General features: G+C 31.8%; 11 non-coding genes across 11 annotated transcripts; all 11 read right to left on the bottom strand.

The window, feature by feature from the left end:
- Positions 1–2,083: 2,083 nt before the first annotated feature.
- TRNAK-UUU lies at positions 2,084–2,155 on the bottom strand. The gene has a single exon. It is a non-coding gene; the product is annotated as a tRNA-Lys (tRNA).
- Positions 2,156–2,539: 384 nt separating this feature from the next.
- Positions 2,540–2,611, bottom strand: TRNAK-UUU. The gene has a single exon. It is a non-coding gene; the product is annotated as a tRNA-Lys (tRNA).
- A 1,698-nt stretch (positions 2,612–4,309) lies between these two features.
- TRNAK-UUU lies at positions 4,310–4,381 on the bottom strand. The gene has a single exon. It is a non-coding gene; the product is annotated as a tRNA-Lys (tRNA).
- Positions 4,382–7,407: 3,026 nt separating this feature from the next.
- On the bottom strand, positions 7,408–7,479 carry TRNAK-UUU. The gene has a single exon. It is a non-coding gene; the product is annotated as a tRNA-Lys (tRNA).
- Positions 7,480–8,735: 1,256 nt separating this feature from the next.
- Positions 8,736–8,807, bottom strand: TRNAK-UUU. The gene has a single exon. It is a non-coding gene; the product is annotated as a tRNA-Lys (tRNA).
- Positions 8,808–9,620: 813 nt separating this feature from the next.
- TRNAK-UUU lies at positions 9,621–9,692 on the bottom strand. The gene has a single exon. It is a non-coding gene; the product is annotated as a tRNA-Lys (tRNA).
- Positions 9,693–10,948: 1,256 nt separating this feature from the next.
- On the bottom strand, positions 10,949–11,020 carry TRNAK-UUU. Its single transcript has one exon. It is a non-coding gene; the product is annotated as a tRNA-Lys (tRNA).
- Positions 11,021–15,600: 4,580 nt separating this feature from the next.
- TRNAK-UUU lies at positions 15,601–15,672 on the bottom strand. The gene has a single exon. It is a non-coding gene; the product is annotated as a tRNA-Lys (tRNA).
- Positions 15,673–16,928: 1,256 nt separating this feature from the next.
- TRNAK-UUU lies at positions 16,929–17,000 on the bottom strand. The gene has a single exon. It is a non-coding gene; the product is annotated as a tRNA-Lys (tRNA).
- An 814-nt stretch (positions 17,001–17,814) lies between these two features.
- TRNAK-UUU lies at positions 17,815–17,886 on the bottom strand. Its single transcript has one exon. It is a non-coding gene; the product is annotated as a tRNA-Lys (tRNA).
- An 813-nt stretch (positions 17,887–18,699) lies between these two features.
- TRNAK-UUU lies at positions 18,700–18,771 on the bottom strand. Its single transcript has one exon. It is a non-coding gene; the product is annotated as a tRNA-Lys (tRNA).
- Positions 18,772–25,649: the final 6,878 nt, after the last annotated feature.

Raw genomic sequence — 25,649 nt, 5'->3', positions numbered from 1 at the left:
ACTTTTGAAATAAAAAGCTTGTAAAAGCTATAAGTATTATCTCGACTTGAAGATCGAGTTTTTCTTTGAAGTTTTTTTTATACACCAGTCAGCCTACATCTAAAAATGTTTTTTGTACATGTCTATATGCATATAAGTGTCATGTTTTATCAAACTAAAGGTTGCCTAATAATATCTTGAAGCAGATAAGGAACCTTTTTGGACTCGAAGTCCCTTACTTCATTATCGTTGGAGCACCATTATAGAACCAGAAGTTCTATAATCGCAACATATTTGCGATGAAATTGCTAGCAAAATCTAGTGCTCCCCCTACAAATGAAGTACTTGAATAATGATTAACATATCCTCCGGTATCTTCGAGATACAAAGACATGACACTGATGTAAGAAACCATGATACGGTTTTAATAGGCTACTTGGGTACTGGCTGTTTTGTTTGATCCCCGCAATGCCAAGTCCAAACGGGTTATACAATGAATTTCTCTAAATGTTCAAAATGAGGACAATAACACTTGTGTTGCACAAATGTTATATGAGCTCTAGAAGAGCCATAAGATTATTGTACACTACTCTAGTGACAATCCAGAAGATTTGTCCAATCCATCCCTTCAAATTTTGAAATATATGTAGAACTTGAAGATTGTTATCTTCAGGGGGAGACGGGAAGTACATTTACTCGAATCAATCCGGAAGATTGAACGTAAAATCCTGAAGATTACATTTACTCGAATCAATCCGGAAGATTGAACGTAAAATCTTGAAGATTAAGTCATAAAAGACTAATGGTTGCGCATTATTTGCAACACATAAATGCATAAATATCATGTACTCTTTTCCTCACTAGTTTTCTCCCATTGGGTTTTCTAGTGTGGTTTTTAATGAGGCATGAGTATGATATTAATGATGTAAATGGGAAAATATTGCAAAATAAGTGCTTAAATGGACAAACCCTCGAATCCTGAAGATTATGCAGTTTGCGCCCTGAAGGCTTATGGTTGTACTCTTTTTCCCTTAACTAAGTTTTTCCCACAGGGTTTTCTTAAGTTAAGGTTTTTAATGAGGCGACCAAATACAATATATGTTTTTACATATATCATGTACTCTTTTCTTCAACTAGGTTTTTCCCACGTGGTTTTCCTAGTGAAGTTTTTAATGAGGCATGAATATATATTTTATTGTACTCTTTTCTTGTCTAGGTTTTTCCCACAGGGTTTTCCAAGCAAGTTTTTTAACGAGACATGATTATGGCAAAATAATGTCCAAGGGGGAGTGTTATAAAACCACTATTTATGGACATTTATATTTGTAACGGAATGTAACAGATGTAACAGTTATATACATTTATTGTATTTATTACATTGAGTCCTTTATATTCTGTACTCTTGTAACTAAAGAGAGTGGCTAATGAGAATACAACATTCATCTCACATATATCTCTACTCCTTTCCTCTGCTTTTGTTCTTCACGAGTTCACCGAACTCAAGGAGGCTAAGGCCAACTAACCTGCAATACAACAAAAAAAAAAATTTAACCACTTATGGATTCAACAAATATAGAAATATGACAAAATTAGTATGAATCAAATTTTTAACCACTTACGAGACGAAGAAAATACAACTTTGATAATGTTACAATTTCATTCACCGTCTGTGGGGATCAAACCAACAACCACGTGGTTAAAAGCTACGCGCTCTACCACTGAGCTAAGAAGGCCAACTCAATTATATACATGTATAATGTGGGAGAGGATATTGGATATAAACCAATATTTATCTTGTTTGGAAGAATTTATTTTAGGGGTTATGACATATTTTAAGTTGAAACCATGCTATAACTTCTATTTGGTAAAACAATGAAAGTTTTAAATAATAGTTTAGTTTGAAACGCTACCCAAAGTAGCATTTAAAATGAGATGAAAATTAAATTTTCAACTACTTACGAGCGGGTTTATGTGTATATAAATGAAAATTTTAGCCACTTATGGATTCAACAAATATACAAATATGAAAAAACTAATATAAGTCAAATTTTTAACCACTTACGAGATCAAGAAAATACAACTTTATTAAACCTACAATTTCAATCACCGTCTGTGGGGATCGAACCCACGACCACGTGGTTAAAAGCCACGCGCTCTACCACTGAGCTAAGAAAGCCTACTCAATAATATGCATGTATAGTTGAGGAGAGGATATTGGATATAAACCAATATTATCTTGTTTGGTAGAATTTATTTTAGAGATTACGACATATTTTAAGTTGAATCCAAGCTATAGCTTCTATTTGGTAAAACAAAGAAAGTTTAAAATACTAGTTAATTTTGAAACGCTACCCCAAGTAGCATTTAAAATGAGATGAAAATTCAATTTTCAACAACTTACGAGAGGGTTTATGGGTATATGAATAAAAATTTTAACCACTTATGGATTCAACAAATATACAAATATGACAAAATTAGTATGAATCAAATTTTTAACCACTTACGAGACGAAGAAAATACAACTTTAATAATGTTACAATTTCAAACCTACAATTTCAACCACCGTCTGTGGGGATCGAACCCACAACCACGTGGTTAAAAGCCACGCGCTCTACCACTGAGCTAAGAAGGCCTACTCAATAATATGCATGTATAGTTGAGGAGAGGATATTGGATATAAACCAATATTATCTTGTTTGGTAGAATTTATTTTAGAGATTATGACATATTTTAAGTTGAATCCAAGCTATAGCTTCTATTTGGTAAAACAAAGAAAGTTTAAAATACTAGTTAATTTTGAAACGCTACCCTAAGTAGCATTTAAAATGAGATGAAAATTCAATTTTAAACTACTTACGAGAGGGTTTATGGGTATATGAATAAAAATTTTAACCACTTATGGATTCAACAAATATACAAATATGACAAAATTAGTATGAATCAAATTTTTAACCACTTACGAGACGAAGAAAATACAACTTTAATAATGTTACAATTTCATTCACCGTCTATGGGGATCAAACCCACAACCACGTGGTTAAAAGCCACGCGCTCTACCACTGAGCTAAGAAGGCCAACTCAATTATATACATGTATAATGTGGGAGAGGATATTGGATATAAACCAATATTTATCTTGTTTGGACGAATTTATTTTAGAGACTATGACATATTTTATGTTGAAACCAGGCTATAACTTCTATTTGGTAAAACAATGAAAGTTTTAAATAATAGTTTACTTTGAAACGCTACCCAAAGTTGCATCTAAAATGAGATGAAAATTAAATTTTCAACTACATACGAGCAGGTTTATGTGTATATAAATGAAAATTTTAACCACTTATGGATTCAACAAATCTACAAATATGACAAAATTAATATAAATCAAATTTTTAACCACTTACGAGATCGAGAAAATACAACTTTGTTAAACCTACAATTTCAATCACCGTCTGTGGGGATCGAACCCACGACCACATGGTTAAAAGCCGCGCGCTCTACCACCAAGTTAAGAAGGCCAACTCAATAATATGCATGTATAGTTGAGGAGAGGATATTGGATATAAACCAATATTATCTTGGTTGGTAGAATTTATTTTAGAGATTATGACATATTTTAAGTTGAATCCAAGCTATAACTTCTATTTGGTAAAACAAAGAAAGTTTAAAATACTAGTTAATTTTGAAACGCTATCCTAAGTAGCATTTAAAATTAGATGAAAATTCAATTTTCAACTACTTACGAGAGGGTTTAAGGGTATATGAATAAAAATTTTAACCACTTAAGGATTAAACAAATATACAAATATGACAAAATTAGTATGAATCAAATTTTTAACCACTTACGAGACGAAGAAAATACAACTTTGATAATGTTACAATTTCATTCACCGTCTGTGGGGATCAAACCAACAACCACGTGGTTAAAAGCCACGCGCTCTACGACTAAGCTAAGAAGGCTAACTCGATTATATACATGTATAATGTGGGAGAGGATATTGGATATAAACCAATATTTATCTTGTTTGGAAGAATTTATTTTAGGGGTTTTGACATATTTTAAGTTGAAACCATGCTATAACTTCTATTTTGTAAAACATTGAAAGTTTTAAATAATAGTTTACTTTGAAACGTTACCCAAAGTAGCATTTAAAATGAGATGAAAATTAAATTTTCAACTACTTACGAGCGGGTTTATGTGTATATAAATTAAAATTTTAGCCACTTATGGATTGAAGAAATATACAAATTTGAAAAAATTAATATAAATCAAATTTTTAACCACTTACGAGATCCAGGAAATACAACTTTGTTAAACATACAATTTCAATCACCGTCTGTGGGGATCGAACCCACAACCACGTGGTTAAAAGCCACGCACTCTACCACAGAGCTAAGAAGGCCTACTCAATAATATGCATATATAGTTTAGGAGAGGATATTGGATATAATTCAATATTATCTTGTTTGGTAGAATTTATTTTAGAGATTATGACATATTTTAAGTTGAATCCAAGCTATAACATCTATTTGGTAAAACAAAGAAAGTTCAATATACTAGTTAATTTTGAAACGCTACCCTAAGTAGCATTTAAAATGAGATGAAAATTGAATTTTCAACTACTTACGAGAGGGTTTATGGGTATATAAATAAAAATTTTAACCACTTACGGATTCAACAAATATAGAAATATGACAAAATTAGTATGAATCAAATTTTTAACCACTTACGAGACGAAGAAAATACAAATTTGATAATGTTACAATTTCATTCACCGTCTGTGGGGATCAAATCAACAACCACGTGGTTAAAAGCCACGCGCTCTACCACTGAGCTAAGAAGGCCAACTCAATTATATACATTTATAATGTGGGAGAGGATATTGGATATAAACCAATATTTATCTTGTTTGGAAGAATTTATTTTAGGGGTTATTACATATTTTAAGTTGAAACAATGCTATAACTTCTATTTGGTAAAACAATGAAAGTTTTAAATAATAGTTTACTTTTAAACGCTACCCAAAGTAGCATTTAAAATGAGATGAAAATTCAATTTTCAACTACTTACGAGAGGGTTTATGGGTATATGAATAAAAATTTTAACCACTTATGGATTCAACAAATATACAAATATGACAAAATTAGTATGAATCAAATTTTTAACCACTTACGAGACGAAGAAAATACAACTTTAATAATGTTACAATTTCATTCACCGTCTATGGGGATCAAACCCACAACCACGTGGTTAAAAGCCACGCGCTCTACCACTGAGCTAAGAAGGCCAACTCAATTATATACATGTATAATGTGGGAGAGGATATTGGATATAAACCAATATTTATCTTGTTTGGACGAATTTATTTTAGAGATTATGACATATTTTAAGTTGAAACCAGGCTATAACTTCTATTTGGTAAAACAACGAAAGTTTTAAATAATAGTTTACTTTGAAACGCTACCCAAAGTTGCATCTAAAATGAGATGAAAATTAAATTTTCAACTACTTACGAGCAGGTTTATGTGTATATAAATGAAAATTTTAAGCACTTATGGATTCAACAAATCTACAAATATGACAAAATTAATATAAATCAAATTTTTAACCAATTACGAGATCGAGAAAATACAACTTTGTTAAACCTACAATTTCAATCACCGTCTGTGGGGATCGAACCCACGACCACATGGTTAAAAGCCGCGCGCTCTACCACCGAGTTAAGAAGGCCAACTCAATAATACGCATGTATAGTTGAGGAGAGGATATTGTATATAATCCAATATTATCTTGTTTGGTAGAATTTATTTTAGAGATTATGACATATTTTAAGTTGAATCCAAGCTATAACTTCTATTTGGTAAAACAAAGAAAGTTTAAAATACTAGTTAATTTTGAAACGCTACCCTAAGTAGCATTTAAAATTAGATGAAAATTCAATTTTCAACTACTTACGAGAGGGTTTATGGGTATATGAATAAAAATTTTAACCACTTATGGATTCAACAAATATACAAATATGACAAAATTAGTATGAATCAAATTTTTAACCACTTACGAGACGAAGAAAATACAACTTTGATAATGTTACAATTTCATTCACTGTCTGTGGGGATCAAACCAACAACCATGTGGTTAAAAGCCACGCGCTCTACCACTAAGCTAAGAAGGCCAACTCGATTATATACATGTATAATGTGGGAGAGGATATTGGATATAAACCAATATTTATCTTGTTTGGAAGAATTTATTTTAGGGGTTTTGACATATTTTAAGTTGAAACCATGCTATAACTTCTATTTTGTAAAACAATGAAAGTTTTAAATAATAGTTTACTTTGAAACGTTACCCAAAGTAGCATTTAAAATGAGATGAAAATTAAATTTTCAACTACTTACGAGCGGGTTTATGTGTATATAAATGAAAATTTTAGCCACTTATGGATTGAAGAAATATACAAATATGAAAAAATTAATATAAATCAAATTTTTAACCACTTACGAGATCAAGAAAATACAACTTTGTTAAACATACAATTTCAATCACCGTCTGTGGTGATCGAACCCACAACCACGTGGTTAAAAGCCACGCGCTCTACCACAGAGCTAAGAAGGCCTACTTAATAATATGCATATATAGTTTAGGAGAGGATATTGGATATAATCCAATATTATCTTGTTTGGTAGAATTTATTTTAGAGATTATGACATATTTTAAGTTGAATCCAAGCTATAACATCTATTTGGTAAAACAAAGAAAGTTTAAAATACTAGTTAATTTTGAAACGCTACCCTAAGTAGCATTTAAAATGAGATGAAAATTGAATTTTCAACTACTTACGAGAGGTTTTATGGGTATATAAATAAAAATTTTAACCACTTATGGATTCAACAAATATAGAAATATGACAAAATTAGTATGAATCAAATTTTTAACCACTTACGAGACGAAGAAAATACAAATTTGATAATGTTACAATTTCATTCACCGTCTGTGGGGATCAAATCAACAACCACGTGGTTAAAAGCCACGCGCTCTACCACTGAGATAAGAAGGCCAACTCAATTATATACATTTATAATGTGGGAGAGGATATTGGATATAAACCAATATTTATCTTGTTTGGAAGAATTTATTTTAGGGGTTATGACATATTTTAAGTTGAAACAATGCTATAACTTCTATTTGGTAAAACAATGAAAGTTTTAAATAATAGTTTACTTTGAAACGTTACCCAAAGTAGCATTTAAAATGAGATGAAAATTAAATTTTCAACTACTTACGAGCGGGTTTATGTGTATATAAATGAAAATTTTAGCCACTTATGGATTGAAGAAATATACAAATATGAAAAAATTAATATAAATCAAATTTTTAACCACTTACGAGATCAAGAAAATACAACTTTGTTAAACATACAATTTCAATCACCGTCTGTGGTGATCGAACCCACAACCACGTGGTTAAAAGCCACGCGCTCTACCACTGAGCTAAGAAGGCCAACTCAATTATATACATGTATAATGTGGGAGAGGATATTGGATATAAACCAATATTTATCTTGTTTGGACGAATTTATATTTGAGATTATGACATATTTTAAGTTGAAACCAAGCTATAACTTCTATTTGGTAAAACAATGAAAGTTTTAAATAATAGTTTACTTTGAAACGCTACCCAAAGTTGCATCTAAAATGAGATGAAAATTAAATTTTCAACTACTTACGAGCAGGTTTATGTGTATATAAATGAAAATTTTAAGCACTTATGGATTCAACAAATCTACAAATATGACAAAATTAATATAAATCAAATTTTTAACCACTTACGAGATCGAGAAAATACAACTTTGTTAAACCTACAATTTCAATCACCGTCTGTGGGGATCGAACCCACGACCACATGGTTAAAAGCCGCGCGCTCTACCATCGAGTTAAGAAGGCCAACTCAATAATATGCATGTATAGTTGAGGAGAGGATATTGGATATAAACCAATATTATCTTGTTTGGTAGAATTTATTTTAGAGATAATGACATATTTTAAGTTGAATCCAAGCTATAACTTCTATTTGGTAAAACAAAGAAAGTTTAAAATACTAGTTAATTTTGAAACGCTACCCTAAGTAGCATTTAAAATTAGATGAAAATTCAATTTTCAACTACTTACGAGAGGGTTTAAGGGTATATGAATAAAAATTTTAACCACTTATGGATTCAACAAATATACAAATATGACAAAATTAGTATGAATCAAATTTTTAACCACTTACGAGACGAAGAAAATACAACTTTGATAATGTTACAATTTCATTCACTGTCTGTGGGGATCAAACCAACAACCATGTGGTTAAAAGCCACGCGCTCTACCACTAAGCTAAGAAGGCCAACTCGATTATATACATGTATAATGTGGGAGAGGATATTGGATATAAACCAATATTTATCTTGTTTGGAAGAATTTATTTTAGGGGTTTTGACATATTTTAAGTTGAAACCATGCTATAACTTCTATTTTGTAAAACAATGAAAGTTTTAAATAATAGTTTACTTTGAAACGTTACCCAAAGTAGCATTTAAAATGAGATGAAAATTAAATTTTCAACTACTTACGAGCGGGTTTATGTGTATATAAATGAAAATTTTAGCCACTTATGGATTGAAGAAATATACAAATATGAAAAAATTAATATAAATCAAATTTTTAACCACTTACGAGATCAAGAAAATACAACTTTGTTAAACATACAATTTCAATCACCATCTGTGGGAATCGAACCCACAACCACGTGGTTAAAAGCCACGCGCTCTACCACAGAGCTAAGAAGGCCTACTCAATAATATGCATATATAGTTTAGGAGAGGATATTGGATATAATCCAATATTATCTTGTTTGGTAGAATTTATTTTAGAGATTATGACATATTTTAAGTTGAATCCAAGCTATAACATCTATTTGGTAAAACAAAGAAAGTTTAAAATACTAGTTAATTTTGAAACGCAACCCTAAGTAGCATTTAAAATGAGATGAAAATTGAATTTTCAACTACTTACGAGAGGTTTTATGGGTATATAAATAAAAATTTTAACCACTTATGGATTCAACAAATATAGAAATATGACAAAATTAGTATGAATCAAATTTTTAACCACTTACGAGACGAAGAAAATACAAATTTGATAATGTTACAATTTCATTCACCGTCTGTGGGGATCAAATCAACAACCACGTGGTTAAAAGCCACGTGCTCTACCATTGAGATAAGAAGGCCAACTCAATTATATACATTTATAATGTGGGAGAGGATATTGGATATAAACCAATATTTATCTTATTTGGAAGAATTTATTTTAGGGGTTATGACATATTTTAAGTTGAAACAATGCTATAACTTCTATTTGGTAAAACAATGAAAGTTTTAAATAATAGTTTACTTTTAAACGCTACCCAAAGTAGCATTTAAAATGAGATGAAAATTCAATTTTCAACTACTTACGAGAGGGTTTATGGGTATATGAATAAAAATTTTAACCACTTATGGATTCAACAAATATACAAATATGACAAAATTAGTATGAATCAAATTTTTAACCACTTACGAGACGAAGAAAATACAACTTTAATAATGTTACAATTTCATTCACCGTCTGTGGGAATCAAACCCACAACCACGTGGTTAAAAGCCACGCGCTCTACCACTGAGCTAAGAAGGCCAACTCAATTATATACATGTATAATGTGGGAGAGGATATTGGATATAAACCAATATTTATCTTGTTTGGACGAATTTATTTTAGAGATTATGACATATTTTAAGTTGAAACCAGGCTATAACTTCTATTTGGTAAAACAATGAAAGTTTTAAATAATAGTTTACTTTGAAACGCTACCCAAAGTTGCATCTAAAATGAGATGAAAATTAAATTTTCAACAACTTACGAGCAGGTTTATGTGTATATAAATGAAAATTTTAACCACTTATGGATTCAACAAATCTACAAATATGACAGAATTAATATAAATCAAATTTTTAACCACTTACGAGATCGAGAAAATACAACTTTGTTAAACCTACAATTTTAATCACCGTCTGTGGGGATCGAACCCACGACCACATGATTAAAAGCCGCACGCTCTACCACCGAGTTAAGAAGGCCAACTCAATAATATGCATGTATAGTTGAGGAGAGGATATTGGATATAAACCAATATTATCTTGTTTGGTAGAATTTATTTTAGAGATTATGACATATTTTAAGTTGACTCCAAGCTATAACTTCTATTTGGTAAAACAAAGAAAGTTTAAAATACTAGTTAATTTTGAAACGCTACCCTAAGTAGCATTTAAAATTAGATGAAAATTCAATTTTCAACTACTTACGAGAGGGTTTAAGGGTATATGAATAAAAATTTTAACCACTTATGGATTCAACAAATATACAAATATGACAAAATTAGTATGAATCAAATTTTTAACCACTTACGAGACGAAGAAAATACAACTTTGATAATGTTACAATTTCATTCACCGTCTGTGGGGATCAAACCAACAACCACGTGGTTAAAAGCCACGCGCTCTACCACTAAGCTAAGAAGGCCAACTCGATTATATACATGTATAATGTGGGAGAGGATATTGGATATAAACCAATATTTATCTTGTTTGGAAGAATTTATTTTAGGGGTTTTGACATATTTTAAGTTGAAACCATGCTATAACTTCTATTTTGTAAAACAATGAAAGTTTTAAATAATAGTTTACTTTGAAACGTTACCCAAAGTAGCATTTAAAATGAGATGAAAATTAAATTTTCAACTACTTACGAGCGGGTTTATGTGTATATAAATGAAAATTTTAGCCACTTATGGATTGAAGAAATATACAAATATGAAAAAATTAATATAAATCAAATTTTTAACCACTTACGAGATCAAGAAAATACAACTTTGTTAAACATACAATTTCAATCACCGTCTGTGGGGATCGAACCCACAACCACGTGGTTAAAAGCCACGCACTCTACCACAGAGCTAAGAAGGCCTATTCAATAATATGCATATATAGTTTAGGAGAGGATATTGGATATAATCCAATATTATCTTGTTTGGTAGAATTTATTTTAGAGATTATGACATATTTTAAGTTGAATCCAAGCTATAGCATCTATTTGGTAAAACAAAGAAAGTTTAAAATACTAGTTAATTTTGAAACGCTACCCTAAGTAGCATTTAAAATGAGATGAAAATTGAATTTCAACTACTTACGAGAGGTTTTATGGGTATATAAATAAAAATTTTAACCACTTATGGATTCAACAAATATAGAAATATGACAAAATTAGTATGAATCAAATTTTTAAGCACTTACGGGACGAAGAAAATACAAATTTGATAATGTTACAATTTCATTCACCGTCTGTGGGGATCAAATCAACAACCACGTGGTTAAAAGCCACGCGCTCTACCACTGAGCTAAGAAGGCCAACTCAATTATATACATTTATAATGTGGGAGAGGATATTGGATATAAACCAATATTTATCTTGTTTGGAAGAATTTATTTTAGGGGTTATGACATATTTTAAGTTGAAACAATGCTATAACTTCTATTTGGTAAAACAATGAAAGTTTTAAATAATAGTTTACTTTGAAACGCTATCCAAAGTAGCATTTAAAATGAGATGAAAATTAAATTTTCAACTACTTACGAGCGGGTTTATGTGTATATAAATGAAAATTTTAGCCACTTATGGATTCAAGAAATCTAACTCTATAATAAAGCAAGAAGTTTTGCCAATCATTGTTTCCCGCCCAATGAAAACGACGCAGTTTTGGTATAGTTATGCATCTCGAATTACTTCCGTTTTTACTCTGCGCGTGTAATGGGAATTGCTATTGGGAATATACCTAGCCGTTGTTATTATTACACAGTCCTTGGTTCCCAAGGAGTTCAATTAATGTAGAACTCTTTGGTATTGTAACCAAGATCACTCCTATGGATTCAACAAATATACAAATATGACAAAATTAATATAAATCAAATTTTTAACCACTTACGAGATCAAGAAAATACAACTATGTTAAACCTACAATTTCAATCACCGTCTGTGGGGATCAAACCCACGACCACGTGGTTAAAAGCCACGTGCTCTACCCCTGAGCTAAGAAGGCCTACTCAATAATATGCATGTATAGTTGAGGAGAGATATTGGATATAAACCAATATTATCTTGTTTGGAAGAATTTATTTTAGAGATTATGACATATTTTAAGTTGAATCCAAGCTATAACTTCTATTTGGTAAAACAAAGAAAGTTTAAAATACTAGTTAATTTTGAAATGCTACCCTAAATAGCATTTAAAATGAGATGAAAATTCAATTTTCAACTACTTACGAGAGTGTTTATGGGTGTATAAATAAAAATTTTAACCACTTATGGATTCAACAAATATAAAAATATGACAAAATTAGTATGAATCAAATTTTTAACCACTTCCGAGACGAAGAAAATACAACTTTGATAATGTTACAATTTCATTCACCATCCGTGGGGATCAGACCCACAACCACGTGGTTAAAAGCCACGCGCTCTACCACTAAGCTATGAAGGCCAACTCAATAATATGCATGTATAATTGAGGAGAGGATATTGGATATAAACCAATATATATCTTGTGTAGAAGAATTTATTTTAGAGATTATGACATATTTTAAGTTGAAACCAAGCTATAACTTCTACTTAAATAATAGTTTACTTTGAAACGCTACCCAAAGTAGCATTTAAAATGAGATGAAAATTGAATTTTCATCTACTTACGAGAGGATTTATGGGTATATGAATGAAAATTTTAACCACTTATGGATTCAACAAATATACAAATATGACAAAATTAGTATGAATCAAATTTTTAACCACTTACGAGACGAAGAAAATACAACTTTGATAATGTTACAATTTCATTCACCGTCTGTAGGGATCAAACCCACAACCACGTGGTTAAAAGCCACGCGCTCTACCACTTTGTTAAGAAGGCCAACTCAAATATATACATGTATAATGTGGGAGAGGATATTGGATATAAACCAATATTTATCTTGTTTGGAAGAATTTGTTTTAGAGATTATGACATATTTTAAGTTGAAACCAGGCTATAACTTCTATTTGGTAAAACAATGAAAGTTTTAAATAATAGTTTACTTTGAAACGCTACCCAAAGTAGCATCTAAAATGAGATGAAAATTAAATTTTCAACTACTTACGAGCAAGTTTATGTGTATATAAATGAAAATTTTAACCACTTATGGATTCAACAAATATACAAATATGACAAAATTAATATAAATCAAATTTTTAACCACTTACGAGATCAAGAAAATACAACTTTGTTAAACCTACAATTTCAATCACCGTCTAGGGGATCGAACCCACGACCACGTGGTTAAAAGCCACGAGCTCTACATCTGAGCTAAGAAAGCGAACTCAATAATATGCAAGTATAGTTGAGGAGAGGATATTGGATATAAACCAATATATATCTTGTTTGGAAGAATTTATTTTAGAGATTATGACATATTTTAAGTTGAAACCAAGCTATAACTTCTATTTGGTAAAACAAAGAAAGTTTGAAATAATAGTTCACTTTGAAACGCTACCCAAAGTAGCATTTAAAATGAGATGAAAATTGAATTTTCAACTACTTACGAGAGGGTTTATGGGTATATAATTGAAAATTTTAACCACTTATGGATTCAACAAATATACAAATATGACAAAATTAGTATGAATCAAATTTTTAACCACTTACGAGACGAAGAAAATACAACTTTGATAATGTTACAATTTCATTCACCGTCTTTAGGGATCAAACCCACAACCACGTGGTTAAAAGCCACGCACTCTACCACTTTGTTAAGAAGGCCAACTCAATTATATACATGTATAATGTTGGCGAGGATATTGGATATAAACCAATATTTATCTTGTTTGGAAGAATTTGTTTTAGAGATTATGACATATTTTAAGTTGAAACCAGGCTATAACTTCTATTTGGTAAAACAACGAAAGTTTTAAATAATATTTTACTTTGAAACGCTACCCAAAGTAGCATCTAAAATGAGATGAAAATTAAATTTTCAACTACTTACGAGCAAGTTTATGTGTATATAAATGAAAATTTTAACCACTTATGGATTCAACAAATATACAAATATGACAAAATTAATATAAATCAAATTTTTAACCACTTACGAGATCAAGAAAATACAACTTTGTTAAACCTACAATTTCAATCACCGTCTTTGGGGATCGAACCCACGGCCACGTGGTTAAAACCCACAAGCTCTACATCTTAGCTAAGAAAGCGAACTCAATAATATGCACATATAGTTGAGGAGAGATATTGGATATAAACCAATATATATCTTGTTTGGAAGAATTTATTTTAGAGATTATGACATATTTTAAGTTGAAACCAAGCTATAACTTCTATTTGGTAAAACACAAAAAGTTTCAAATAATAGTTTACTTTGAAACGCTACCCAAAGTAGCATTTAAAATGAGATGAAAATTGAATTTTCAACTACTTACGAGAGGGTTTATGGGTATATAATAGAAAATTTTAACCACTTATGGATTCAACAAATATACAAGTATGACAAAATTAATATAAATCAAATTTTTAACCACTTACGAGACGAAGAAAATACAACTTTGAGAATGTTACAATCTCATTCACCGTCCGTGGGGATCAAACCCACAACCACGTGGGTAAAAGCCACGCGCTCTACCACTAAGCTAAGAAGGCCAACTCAATAATATACATGTATAGTTGAGGAGTGGATATTGGATATAAACCAATATATATCTTGTTTGGAAGAATTTATTTTAGAGATTATGACATATTTTAAGTTGAAACCAAGCTATAACTTCTATTTGGTAAAACAAAGAAAGTTTTAAATAATAGTTTACTTTGAAACGCTAACCAAAGTAGCATTTAAAATGAGATGAAAATTGAATTTTCAACTACTTACGAGAGGGTTTATGGGTATATATATATGAAAATTTTAACCACTTATGGATTCAACAAATATACAAATATGACAAAATTAGTATGAATCAAATTTTTAACCACTTACGAGACGAAGAAAATACAACTTTGATAATGTTACAATTTCATTCACCGTCTGTGGGGATCAAACCCACAACCACGTGGTTAAAAACCACGCGCTCTACCACTTTGTTAAGAAGGCCAACTCAATTATATACATGTATAATGTGGGAGAGGATATTGGATATAAACCAATATTTATCTTGTTTGGAAGAATTTGTTTTAGAGATTATGGCATATTTTAAGTTGAAACCAGGCTATAACTTCTATTTGGTAAAACAATGAAAGTTTTAAATAATAGTTTACTTTGAAACGCTACCCAAAGTAGCATCTAAAATGAGATGAAAATTAAATTTTCAACTACTTACGAGCGGGTTTATGTGTATATAAATGAAAATTTTAACCACTTATGGATTCAACAAATATACAAATATGACAAAATTAATATAAATCAAATTTTTAACCACTTACGAGATCAAGAAAATACAACATTTTTAAACCTAAAATTTCAATCACCGTCTATGGGGATCGAACCCACGACCACGTGGTTAAAAGCCACGCGCTCTACCACTGAGCTAAGAAGGCCAACTCAATAATATGCATGTATAGTTGAGAGGAGGATATTGGATATAAATCAATATATATCTTGTTTGGAAGAATTTATTTTAGAGATTATGACATATTTTAAGTTGAAACAAGGCTATAACTTCTATTTGGTAAAACAATGAAAGTTTTAAATAATAGTTTACTTTGAAACGCTACCCAAAGTAGAATCTAAAATGAGATGAAAATTAAATTTTCAACTACTTACCAACGGGTTTATGTGTATATAAATGAAAATTTTAACCACTTATGGATACAACAAATATACAAATATGACAAAATTAATATAAATCAAATTTTTAACCACTTACGAGATCAAGAAAATACAACTTTGTTAAACCTACAATTTCAATCACCGTCTTTGGGGATCTAACCCACGACCACGTGGTTAAAAGCCACGAGCTCTACATCTGAGCTAAGAAAGCGAACTCAATAATATGCAAGTATAGTTGAGGAGAGGATATTGGATATAAACCAATATATATCTTGTTTGGAAGAATTTATTTTAGAGATTATGACATATTTTAAGTTGAAACCAAGCTATAACTTCTATTTGGTAAAACAAAGAAAGTTTGAAATAATAGTTCACTTTGAAACGCTACCCAAAGTAGCATTTAAAATGAGATGAAAATTGAATTTTCAACTACTTACGAGAGGGTTTATGGGTATATAATTGAAAATTTTAACCACTTATGGATTCAACAAATATACAAATATGACAAAATTAGTATGAATCAAATTTTTAACCACTTACGAGACGAAGAAAATACAACTTTATAATGTTACAATTTCATTCACCGTCTTTAGGGATCAAACCCACAACCACGTGGTTAAAAGCCACGCACTCTACCACTTTGTTAAGAAGGCCAACTCAATTATATACATGTATAATGTGGGCGAGGATATTGGATACAAACCAATATTAATCTTGTTTGGAAGAATTTATTTTAGAGATTATGACGTATTTTAAGTTGAAACCAGGCTATAACTTCTATTTGGTAAAACAATAAAAGTTTTAACTAATAGTTTACTTTGAAACGCTTCCCAAAGTAGCATCTAAAATGAGATGAAAATTAAATTTTCAACTACTTACGAGCGGGTTTATGTGTATATAAATGAAAATTTTAACCACTTATGGATTCAACAAATATACAAATATGACAAAATTAATATAAATCAAATTTTTAACCACTTACGAGATCAAGAAAATACAACTTTGTTAAACCTACAATTTCAATCACCGTCTGTGGGGATCGAACCCACGACCACGTGGTTAAAAGCCACGCGCTCTACCACTGAGCTAAAAAGGCCAACTCAATAATATGCATGTATAGTTGAGGAGAGGATATTGGATATAAACCAATATATATCTTGTTTGGAAGAATTTATTTGAGAGATTATGACATATTTTAAGTTGAAACCAAGCTATAACTTCTATTTTGTAAAACAAAGAAAGTTTTAAATAATAGTTTACTTTGAAACGCTACCCAAATTAGCATTTAAAATGAGATGAAAATTGAATTTTAAACTACTAACGAGAGGGTTTATGGGTATATAAATGAAAATTTTAACCACTTATGGATTCAACAAATATACAAATATGACAAAATTAGTATGAATCAAATTTTTAACCACTTACGAGACGAAGAAAATACAACTTTGATAATGTAACAATTTCATTCACCGTCTGTGGGGACCAAACCCACAACCACGTGGTTAAAAGCCACGCGCTCTACCACTTTGTTAAGAAGGCCAACTCAATTATATACATGTATAATGTGGGAGAGGATATTGGATATAAACCAATATTTATCTTGTTTGGAAGAATTTGTTTTAGAGATTATGACATATTTTAAGTTGAAACCGGGCTATAACTTCTATTTGGTAAAACAAAGAAAGTTTTAAATAATAGTTTACTTTGAAACGCTACCCAAAGTAGCATCTAAAATGAGATGAAAATTAAATTTTCAACTACTTACGAGCGGGTTTATGTGTATATAAATGAAAATTTTAACCACTTATGGATTCAACAAATATACAAATATGACAAAATTAATATAAATCAAATTTTTAACCACTTACGAGATCAAGAAAATACAACTTTTTAAAACCTAAAATTTCAATCACCGTCTGTGGGGATCGAACCCACGACCACGTGGTTAAAAGCCACGCGCTCTACCACTGAGCTAAGAAGGCCAACTCAATAATATGCATGTATAGTTGAGGAGAGGATATTGGATATAAATCAATATATATCTTGTTTGGAAGAATTTATTTTAGAGATTATGACATATTTTAAGTTGAAACAAGGCTATAACTTCTATTTGGTAAAACAATGAAAGTTTTAAATAATAGTTTACTTTGAAACGCTACCCAAAGTAGCATCTAAAATGAGATGAAAATTAAATTTTCAACTACTTATGAGCGGGTTTATGTGTATATAAATGAAAATTTTAACCACTTATGGATTCAACAAATATATAAATATGACAAAATTAATATAAATAAAATTTTTAACCACTTACGAGATCAAGAAAATACAAATTTGTTAAACCTACAATTTCAATCACCGTTTGTGGGGATCGAACCCACGACCAAGTGGTTAAAAGCCATGTGCTCTACCCCTGAGCTAAGAAGGCGTACTCAATAATATGCATGTATAGTTGAGGAGAGGATATTGGATATAAACCAATATTATCTTGTTTGGTAGAATTTATTTTAGAGATTATGACAAATTTTAAGTTGAATCCAAGCTATAACTTCTATTTGGTAAAACAAAGAAAGTTTAAAATACTAGTTTATTTTGAAATGCTACACGAAGTAGCATTTAAAATGAGATGAAAATTCAATTTTCAACTACTTACGAGAGGGTTTATGGGTATATAAATAAAAATTTTAACCACTTATGGATTCAACAAATATACAAATATGACAAAATTAGTATGAATCAAAATTTTAACCACTTACGAGACGAAGAAAATACAACTTTGATAAATTGACAATTTCATTCACCTTCTGTGGGGATCAAACCCACAACCACGTGGTTAAAAGCCACGCGCTCTACCACTGAGCTACGAAGGCCAACTCAATTATATACATGTATAATGTGGGAGAGGATATTGGATACAAACCAATATTTATCTTGTTTGGAAGAATTTATTTTAGAGATTATGACGTATTTTAAGTTGAAACCAGGCTATAACTTCTATTTGGTAAAACAATAAAAGTTTTAAATAATAGTTTACTTTGAAACGCTTCCCAAAGTAGCATCTAAAATGAGATGAAAATTAAATTTTCAACTACTTACGAGCGGGTTTATGTGTATATAAATGAAAATTTTAACCACTTATGGATTCAACAAATATACAAATATGACAAAATTAATATAAATCAAATTTTTAACCACATACGAGATCCAGAAAATACAACTTTGTTAAACCTACAATTTCAATCACCGTCTGTAGGGATTGAACCCACAACCACATGGTTAAAAGCCATGTGCTCTACCACTAAGCTAAGAAGGCCTACTTAATAATATGCATGTATAGTTTAGGAGAGGATATTGGATATAAACCAATATTATCTTGTTTGGTAGGATTTATTTTAGAGATTATGACATATTTTAAGCTGAAACCAGGCTATAACTTCTATTTGGTTAAACAATGAAAGTTTTAAATAATAGTTTACTTTGAAACGCTACCCAAAGTAGCATCTAAAATGAGATGAAAATTAAATTTTCAACTACTTACGAGCGGGTTTATGTGTATATAAATGAAAATTTTAACAACTTATGGATTCAACAAATATACAAATATGACAAAATTAATATAAATCTAAGTTTTAACCACTTACGAGATCAAGAAAATACAACCTTGTTAAACCTACAATTTCAATCACCGTCTGTAGGGATCGAATCCACGACCACGTGGTTAAAAGCCACGCACTCTACCAATGAGCTAAGAAGGCCAACTCAATAATATGCATGTATAGTTGAGGAGAGGATATTGGATATAAACCAATATTTATCTTGTTTGGAAGAATTTATTTTAGGGGTTATGACATATTTTAAGTTGAAACCATGCTATAACTTCTATTTGGTAAAACAATGAAAGTTTTAAATTATAGTTTACTTTGAAATGCTACCCAAAGTAGCATTTAAAATGAGATGAAAATTAAATTTTCACCAACTTACGAGCGGGTTTATGTGTATATAAATGAAAATTTTAGCCACTTATGGATTCAACAAATATACAAATATGAAAAAATTAATATAAATCAAATTTTTAACCACTTACGAGATCAAGAAAATACAACTTCGTTAAACCTACAATTTCAATCACCGTCTGTGGGGAACGAACCCACGACCACGTGGTTAAAAGCCACGCGCTCTACCACTGAGCAAAGAAGGCCTACTCAATAATATGCATATATAGTTGAGGAGAGGATATTGGATATAATCCAATATTATCTTGTTTGGTAGAATTTATTTTAGAGATTATGACATATTTTAAGTTGAATCCAAGCTATAACTTCTATTTGGTAAAACACAGAAAGTTTAAAATACTAGTTAATTTTGAAACGCTACCCTAAGTAGCATTTAAAATGAGATGAAAATTGAATTTTCAACTACTTACGAGAGGGTTTATGGGTATATAAAAATGTTATAAAACCACTATTTATGGACATTTATATTTGTAACGGAATGTAACAGATGTAACAGTTATATACATTTATTGTATTTATTACATTGAGTCCTTTATATTCTGTACTCTTGTAACTAAAGAGAGTGGCTAATGAGAATACAACATTCATCTCACATATATCTCTACTCCTTTCCTTTGCTTTTGTTCTTCACGAGTTCACCGAACTCAAGGAGGCTAAGGCCAACTAACCTGCAATACAACACGTTATCGGCACTTTGCTCTACTAGAAAAAACTCTCGCTCCTTTTCCTTAAAAATCTCGGTTCGGCCGAGACGGTCTCCGCAATTTCCGGCGCCAGCGGGCCTCAAACGGGCGATCGGCTCCAGCCATCTTCTTCGTCTCGTCGAGGCATTCATGGCGGTGGGTCAGCCGCCTCCCAACTCGCTAGAACAAGAGCTGGATCGGGTGCGCAATATTCTGATCGATTTGCGCCGCCGAGGCGTGAACTTGTGTCCATCGGCGGTCCGCCGCCTTCAGGCCGGCGATGGAGACTTGGAGCCGTCCGATGCTTTCTCTGATGTCCAGCAACATCATCGCCATCATCAATCTGATGTCGCAGGCCTTTTGCGACAACTTTGATCGCGAACCATTCTTCGCCTTTGAGAACGACTTCGAGGTGCCTGCTGGAGTGTTGACTGAAGGAGTTGGTGGTCCATACTCTCAGAATCGTTGATAATGGCCCCCACTCCATCTATTGCTCCATTGCCGGTCACTTTGATGTATTTTGTTTCGCGGGGTGATGGTGAACACCGGTCTGTAGCCTTAGCGGTAACGGCCTCATCAGTCTCAGGTGGTGGCGGTCATCCCTTGATGCTTGGCTTCGCGTATGGAGAATCCGACCTCAGACTCTGCTCCAGAAGGCGCTGGTCCCCAACTGGTGGGTCTTCGCGATCTGTTGGTGGTCTCGCCAGTCGTGGCTACGTCTTGGCCTGGTGGTTTGGTTGTGCGGCAAAGGAACCATTTGTGAGGTTGGTAACTCTTCTCTTGGTTAAATCTTACACTCTTAACCTACTGAAAATTCCAAGGTTATGGGTATAAATTCTGAAAAGCTATTTGCTAGTGTTTCTACTTGATTTGAGTACTGCCCTACTTGATTTCATATGCTCTGCATATATTATAATGTAATTTATGGTGTGTGATGGTAGATCTGCTAGCTGTTTTCATTGTAAATGTAGTGAATCGCGCCACGTTGGTCAAAAGCATGTTTTTGTGAGTTAGAATTGCATTTTTATGATTCACTCGCACTTGGACTTTTGTGTGCCATCTGCGTCGCATCACCACTGCTTCCACCATAATTCTTCAATCGCAACTGGCGTCCGGCAATCTGCCTTGGACTGTGGCGGTTGCGAATCGAGCTAGGGTGGCGTTTTACAGTCGCTTTTTTTTGCACTGAGAATATTGATCCTTTTGGGATGATGATAATTGGCAGTTTCGTATATAAGGTTTTGCTCTCCAATATTGACCCTAATCCAGTGATTATTACTAATATTAGAGGTGCAAGTACTGTGTCTAATCTAAATTTGCCAACTCCTATATTTTGTGCTTAATAATACTGCCAATGTTGTTTAGAAGCTAAGTCTCATGTTGATTAGAATTATTTGCTATAGCTCATATTTGATGATGAGATTTTTTCATAAATTTTAATCGAAATTTGCATAAATGCATGTAATTTTTGCTTAGAAATAAAGCACTTATTATATGACCGTCCCTGAAGGATCGTTTTGATCAACAAGTGATTATAGCCAAATTTCTAAACATAGCACTGCCCAGAAGGCAACAAGTCATAGCACAAATTAAAAATATTAGCACTAGGGCAGTTTCCCCAATGTAAAATTGGCTCTGTATTGTTTTAAAAGTTTATTGATGGTGCTAATTTGCTATAGAAATTATTTCACATGAGTTTTGGGCATTAGAATAAATCTTAAATCGGAGTATTTAAACAAAATGATAGTGTCTAATTTTTTTTAATATAGTTTTACCCAGAAGGTAAATCAAGAGCACTAATTTTATCAGTCACCCGTTATCTTTATCTTGCCTCAAGGCCTCGATTATAGATATTTGATCTAAAAGGATTTATAAACCCTAAGTGAATCCCTGAAGGATATTTGGTGTATGCGGGTCTCATTGTCAATGGTCGTATTGTACTCCAGTAGTAGTACATGACAAAATTATGCTAAGTGTTTGGTCATTGGGTTTTTTTTAATAAGGTCTGGAAGACCCTGAATGTGGATTAATCTTTAAAGTGACTAATGACTTATGAATGAAGTTTGCAACTTCTATTTCTAATGCTATGATACTCTCCAAAAGTCAAAATTGACTCACATCATGTTGGTTTGCCTGAAGCAAACAAATTGTGATTTTTTTTTACACATAGTAATCACTGCCTGAAAATTCTGACCGGCGCAGTTTGAAAATTAAATTCGTGAAAAATACTTCTTGAACTCCTTTTGGCATGGAATTTTTTCTGGAGAACCTAGACTCGTGGTATTTGATGTCTGTAAAAAGATTTTGTTAAAAATATGCTTTGGTGATTCCAGAAAACTTAAAGTTTTGGCACTGTGCTGTCAATTATTTTTCTGCCTGGAGCAATGTTGGGAAAATTTTTAGAAAAAATACTTCTACACCTTGGATTGCCATGAAAATTTTTGTGTACGTTCTAGACTTGATGAACTACATATCTGAAAGATTTTGTACCAAAATGTGTTACCATTTGTTCCCAGAAAATTCAGCAATCCAGGTCAAAATTCTGAAAATTTATGCCTTTTTCAGCTTGTATATCTTGCTATTTTGTGATATTTTCATGCTTGTATGAAACTATGAGATAAAATGAGAGCTTGCTTGGAAAAGTGATGTTTTGACTCCCCGAAATAGGAATGAACACTATCGGAAATTCAATAATTTCCAGTAGTGGAATGGGCCCGACAGCGAACATGTGCTCATTATTCTTCGGCGAACGGTACTTCTCTCATTTTTCTAATTTATGAATTAATAAGAATATCTCTTGTCATGTGATGCCTTGTGTGTACCAAATATGATGTGCATGACTAAATTGAGTTTTTGATGTCCAAGACATAAGGGACAATTATATCACATGCTATTGCATGCTTCTCTTTAATTGACATATTTTAGCATATAATCTCTTGATTATGTTCATATAAGAGATTTTGTTATTTCTCTTGTTGGCAATTTATGATTTGCTATAGGCCATATCTATTGAGATTCATCACCCAACTTATAAGTGGCAAAATAGCATGAATTCTTAATATGGTTAGGTTGCACCTGTCGTTGCTAAACCTTAACTTGCATGTGATAACAATTAAAGGCTATGACATGTTTACAATGCTAGTTTCTGCTATAGAAACTCTTTGACATGAGATTTGGGCATATGATATTTAAATTTATAGCCCTCATTGTTTTGTATATTTATTTGCCCAGAAGGTAGATTAAGGTTTTTAATTCTCTAAGTCACCCTTTAGGATGAACCTTGACGATAAATTCATGACCAAAATTGGTCCACCTATCCCATCAATCCCCGAAGGATTGCTATGACGTTACTATGAGTCAAGTTCTTTTTACCCAAGTCTAACTCAATGCATATCACAAATCAATCCCTCAAGGATTGCTATACCCCCTTTTTTACCTAGTACGTGGTTTCAGAAGTAACATTTCCCTATTTGCGTTATTTTATTTGCGTAGTCTATTTTATATCACCACCACAACGTACCTCTAAAAGGGCTATCGAAGAAACCCCCGTATATTGGTTAAATACCGAAAGCCCATGATAGGGGATCAATGCATATAATTGGGTACGTTGACTGCATTCATAATGAAGATTGTTTCTCGGCATTAGGGGGAGATAATATACTACTCCGTAGCTTTTTGGAATGCCAAGAAATTTCATAAGAATAAAAACATCTTCATTATTTAAATCCATGTACTAGTTTGATTGAACTAGAAGTTCAAAAGATAATCTATTTGCGATTTTAGCAAATAATCTGCCAAATACATCTATTGATCATAATGATCATAAACGAAGTGACTAGGTCCTATATCCTTGGACCAAACATATCTATCGATACTCCTTGACACTAGAAGTGTAGGAGATCTATCGGTGAAAGATATATGGATCATAATACTAGATCTAGTAAAGAAATATTGTCACTCTTGAAATAGTTTGAACAATTATGTCCTGCAGACGTTCGTCCAGATGACGAAAAACCCTGGTAAGACTTATAAGTGCACCAAACAAACGTAATACTAGGGATGCGGAACGACCAGATCAAAATATTTTTGGGAAATGTTTAGAATCTGGTTGTTTTAGAAATTGCCATTACTTTTACAAATATGGGAGTTTTACAAAAATGTTATAGTTGTCGACAACACAATTGCCATTACAAATTGCTCGTTATATGATAATCTGGATCCAAAATTAGGCACCAAAAGTGCCATGACTATTTAATATATAAAGGAGCAATTAAGGCATAGCTCGACTCGCTAAAATGAATAAATTATCTTTATAACAATACACCATTTGAGCGTTAACCCTGAAGGTTACAAATGGGTGTGTGCATGAAAGAGAAATAAGAATAATGAGGTGATAAAGCGAGTTTGTAGCCTATGGGTCCACGCAGAGATCCTTAATTGATTTTAATCAAATATACTCTCCCATGGTAAATGTCATTAAGTTCCGCTACATAATACAATTGGCAGAATAATAAATTTAGATATGCAGTTAAATTTATCTTGAGAAATCCCTGATGGATTCATAATTCTCGAAATGAGGATTTATTTAAGTATTATTATGTGTCATTATTTACTCTTTAAAGGGTTGCGAATGGAGTTAATATCCTCATTGAAGGAATAATATGTACCATTGTGTGCTCAATAAAGGGTTGATAATGAACTTATTTATTATTTATTATCTCAGTCAAGATTGATGGTGTAAACATCAATATATAAAGAGCTTGATAATGTCAGTTCATGTTTAAAGACTGAGACTTTTGAAATAAAAAGCTTGTAAAAGCTATAAGTATTATCTCGACTTGAAGATCGAGTTTTTCTTTGAAGTTTTTTTTATACACCAGTCAGCCTACATCTAAAAATGTTTTTTGTACATGTCTATATGCATATAAGTGTCATGTTTTATCAAACTAAAGGTTGCCTAATAATATCTTGAAGCAGATAAGGAACCTTTTTGGACTCGAAGTCCCTTACTTCATTATCGTTGGAGCACCATTATAGAACCAGAAGTTCTAT

This window comes from Ipomoea nil, unplaced genomic scaffold (assembly GCF_001879475.1).
Source record: "Ipomoea nil cultivar Tokyo-kokei standard unplaced genomic scaffold, Asagao_1.1 scaffold3322, whole genome shotgun sequence".
NCBI classification, from domain to species: Eukaryota; Viridiplantae; Streptophyta; class Magnoliopsida; order Solanales; family Convolvulaceae; genus Ipomoea; species Ipomoea nil.
This window is presented reverse-complemented; position numbering and strand designations above follow the sequence as displayed.